The 4,735-nt window shown below is 53.2% G+C and overlaps 1 pseudogene; it reads right to left on the bottom strand.

The window, feature by feature from the left end:
* Positions 1-885: 885 nt before the first annotated feature.
* On the bottom strand, positions 886-1,881 carry LOC119345210 (annotated as a pseudogene).
* Positions 1,882-4,735: the final 2,854 nt, after the last annotated feature.

Below are 4,735 nucleotides of genomic sequence, written 5' to 3' on the forward strand. Positions count from 1 at the left end.
AAAAAAAAACTGAAGTCAGGTTTAACATGACACTTATAAGTACATACTACGTTGCAATTTACCCAAATTACGAGCGATTGAGTTGTCTCTAAAACTTAGCCCAGTTTCAGGTAAGTTTTTTTTTCGAAAAGGGGGAAATCCCCGGCCTCTGCATCAGAACGATGCATACGGCCATTAGTTTCAGGTAAGTAAAAATGTTTGATTTTGGAGTTTCGTATGAGTGGACCGTCTAATTAGTTGTGAGACCATGTTGAGTTTTTAGGAATGGCAAAAAACCCTCACCTCTCACCTCTCACCTCGTAGCACTCAACTACGACCCATTTTCAGCACCCTGTAGTCGATATGCTAAAATAATGATAACATTTGCAAAGTCGCAGTCAAAATAACTATGAGCTGCAAGAAAAATGATAATCTTAACTAAGACATGACTTCAATTGACGAACACAATGAATCCATAATTACACTAAACTCGGTTTTTTGGGAGACAGGGGAGAGGAAATTAAAAAACTCAAAAGTGGTACATTAACAATCCATTTTTCAGGAATTGGACAAATTGACCAGGGTAACTTGTGCAATTTGTTGACCAAATTACTCGGGGTCAAGACAACAACCTAACTTTTTCAAACAAAATATACTCTACTCGAGTACTAATTACCCCAGTAAGACTCAGAAAAGTTTATCGTGATGGATATCGGGCATGGTGTTCAACCATCTTTTTTTTTTGCGGGGTGTTCACTTACATCTTTGACAAGTAATTCTACACTATTTTATATATATATACACACACACACTACACTATATTTTATATATATCTAAAAAAAGGCAGTACTGTGTCAAATATTTCTAAATAGTTGTAGAGATGTTTAAAACTAAAAAAGAAACTGATTTTTGCTACAGTGCTACTCCCTCCATAGCGAAACGTAAGACGCTTTTTGTGCCCTCTGTAAACCAAAAAAACATCTTATATTTTGATACAGACTAGTTAATGAGCTCCAGTAGCGCATTGTCCAAAGTCAACATCACCGACGATTCTTTGAGGTGGACACAGTACTCGGTTGGTTGATCCTACACGACTCGAGCACATCTTCAATTCGAGGCTAGCATTACCACGGCGACGACCACGACTAGATCTCATCTTATTTTACAACCGCGTGTTTCACGTGCGATAGCATCTACCATGATGGTGATTGGTGATGGTGCAGCGAACGGAACAGAGAGGGTAAAAATTGAACGGGAAGCAAAAGGAGGAAAATTGAACGGGAAGCAAAATGAGGACTTTTATTAACGTACCAGGACGTAGAGGGTGCAGGCGACGATGATTGAACGGTAGCGGCCGAGCCAGGAGTCGGCGACGAAGGCGCCCAGCAGCGGCATCAGGCAGGCCGTCCCCGACCAGGCGTTGACGGCGGCGGCCGCGGCGGCGTTGGAGTGGCCCAGCGGCCCGTCAGGTACGTGATGAGGTTCGCCGACACGCCGAAGTAGGCGAAGCTGCCCGCGATCTCCACCACTGCAATCAATCCATGCGGGACCGATCAAGAAGACTGTTACTTGACGAACGAACAGGGGAAGAGAGCGCGCGTAGGTCCGACCGAGAGTACGTACCGCAGACGAAGAGGGCGGAACGCCAGCCGCCGGACCCGGCGCGGACCACCGGGCGGCCGCGGAAGTCGGAGACGCCGGCGAGCGGCGCCGCCTTGTCGTCTTCAGCGGGCAGCAGGAAGGGGGCCTCGGCGTCCGCCATGGCCGACATCTCTCTGCCTATCTCCTCTGCTCTCGGATGATTTTTCCCTCTCTCAGCTCGCTGGCTGGCAGGCTGTTAACGCGCGCACGGAGAGGCAGCCGGCATATGGGCGCATGTGGGCGCATGTGTGTGTGGGCTGGCGACCGCTTAGCCTTATGCTGCTTCATTATTCTCCTCCACACGTCTCCCTCCGACAAAGTCACAGTTGTGGCGCCTCGTTGTTCCCCTGCCTCCAATAGAGCAAGATATTTTTTGGTGCTGTCACTGTGATCCAGTCAGTCAGACATGTCGATCCGAAACTGATACCGATCGATCGGCTTGGCCCATGTTTTGCGAGAGAATTCATTATTTAACACTGTCTTAATTGTTCCTTATTTGAAATTAAAAAATATTTTCTTCTTCATGCAACACTCCCTATGTAACACCAGAGTCTAAATTTTATACTCTTTATAACACTTCCATTCATTATAAGCCTTAACGGTGTTAAATGACGCGTGAAAACGCCATTTTATCCCTCGTATACTATGTCACAAAAAAGTTATTACTCCTTCCGTCCCATGATATCTGATGTTTTTGACACTAGTATAGTGTCAAAAAACATCTTATGTCATGAAACGGCGAGAGTAGATTCTAATAAAAAATGTGTGGTCCAGCCGGCTAGGTTGCCTATACGGCTACGTAGCTGACTAGCTACATGTGTCAATGTGCCTGCAAGCCAAACGGTAAAACGATAAAGAGAAATCAACAGGCTTATCGACGGGTATGTGGCTATTAAATTGCTTTTCATGTGCACGTAGTTGTGCTAGTGCTACGGCCAAAATCGATCAAATCGATTGGGCTGTCTAGCTAGATCAGGCATCTTCACTCGTTCGCCCCCCAGCGCATAGGCCTGCGCATTTTCAGGCATTTACGCGGCGATTTTTAAGCTCTGGGGCGACCAAGGCCCCAGCCACGTCTCCAGGTGCCGCCCCCCAAGGCCCGAGCCACGCGTCCTATATTCAAATTTGATCGTTCCCGCTTTAAAAAAAGCCATAATCCGGTGATCAACACAATAGCTCGGCGATCATCACCTACCACAGTTCGGGGATCAAATGAAAAGTTCGGCACACAAAAAAGAAAGGACACGCAAGGAATGCATCAAACGTCGGGGTCGGCCTCCGCCGTCGTCGTCGTCGTGTGCGGGCTGGGAGGAGTCAACGCGGCTTCTGGACTGGTCGGCGCTGCTTTTGTGCTGCTGGGCGTCGCGGAGGCATCATCACTCGGGCTGGGCTGCGGCGTTGGCGTCGGCGTGGGAGTTGGCGTAGGCTTCGCCGGTATCTGGTTCAGGATGAGGCTGCGCTCCGCCAGGAACCATGCCTTGAGCTTCTCGTCGCCGCTCTAGAGCATGTCAGCGCCGCCCATCAAGAAAGCAAGGTCGTTGTTCCTCTTCTTCGTGGCGACGTTACTCCGGAGCAAGTCGAGTTTGACGGTGCTCTTCGTCATCAAAGCAGCCCACCGCGCCTCAGTTTTCTTCTCGTTGGGCGGCCCTGGTCTTGGCGTCGGCGAGGCAATGCTCGATGGACTCTTGCACGCGTGCGACAGCCGACTCTGCGTGTTTCGCCTTCTTGGCCCCTTTGTTGCCGTCCGGGCGCCCGTCGGCCGCGCCCGGGGTCGGTGCGTCCGGCTTGTATGTCTCCTTGGCCATGGTGAGGGTGCGCCGGATATCCGTCCACTTCTCGCACTTGTTGATCCGCTTGAAGACGTGGACTTACTTGAACTCTTGGTCGCTGTTGTCGTCGCGGTACATGGCGAACATGCGTAGCAGCTGCACTGAAGAGCGAACATCAGTCGGCACGGGCGCGCCCATGCGCGCGCGAACGGCGAAAGGAATAGGGAGAGGACGGCATGTTGTACCTAATCCTCGACGCTGGTGCCGCTCTCCGGGCGAGCTGCGACCTCCTCGACGATCCCATGCCATTTGTTGCACGCCGTTTGGATGAGCCCTCAATGGTTCGCCATCGCCTTCGACCCGCGCTGCATGTAGATGCCTTTGAAGTAGGGGTCGACGAGTTTGCGCTCGTCGAACTCGGCCTTGATGCGGTACCAATACGTGTCGATGTTCTTGTTCGTGCCGGTGATTGGGTCGAGGCAGACGACTTTCCACGCTCGCTGGTCTTGACCGCCCGTTTCTTCTTCTTCTTGCCTTTCCTCGTCTGCGCGGCTCCTCCTCCACCTCCTCATCCTCTGGCTCTTCCTCGCCGTAGTCGAGCACGCCGTCCATGCCGCCGAGATCAATCGAGCCGTCTTGGGTAGTGAACCCGGGGGAAGTGGCGGCGGCAGCCGAGCCGGCTGCGATGATGTGTCTTCCATGTCGGCCTCCATCGGGTCGGTGTCGCCAAGATGCGACGAGGAGGCTTTCGAGTAGAGCAGCTGGCCGCGGCGGAGAGGTGGCGTCAGGAAGGCTGCGTAGTCCGGCAGCGAGTACATGTATGGAGGGTACTGCACACCGGCGGGGGCGAGGGCGTGCGCTGGACCGGACGCCCATGGGCGAAGGTGACGTTGGGGTTAAACCCGACGTGTACGTCGCCGTCGGCATAGCCCGGCGACGGCGTGCAACTCCATGGTTGTGGCGAGGACGAGAAGCCGGCCGGAGATCCGACGCTTTGCTGGCTCCAGGCCGTGTACGGGCCTTGGCTTCCAGGTGGATTCATCATCCCCGCGCGAGCTGCCTGGGCTTGTTCGGCCGAGCGCTTCGCCTGCTCCGACGCCGCCACGGCTGTGAGCGCCACCCTCTCTTGGGCCTTCTTGGCCCTGTTGTGCCTATCGGCGGTGACGGCCTCCCGGCACTGCACTTCCGCCTTCCAGTCGGCGTTGGTCATGCCCAGGGCTTGGACGGCAGCACCCTCTACTTCCTCTGCTTCGGCTGGGTGGCGGCTGAGGCTGTGGTACCCGTAGCGGCGCGGGGGAACACATACTTCTTCGGCGGCATGGCAGCTGGCTTGGAAGGGAGAAGGC

This window comes from Triticum dicoccoides, unplaced genomic scaffold (assembly GCF_002162155.2).
Source record: "Triticum dicoccoides isolate Atlit2015 ecotype Zavitan unplaced genomic scaffold, WEW_v2.0 scaffold215664, whole genome shotgun sequence".
In the NCBI taxonomy this organism is placed as follows: domain Eukaryota; kingdom Viridiplantae; phylum Streptophyta; class Magnoliopsida; order Poales; family Poaceae; genus Triticum; species Triticum dicoccoides.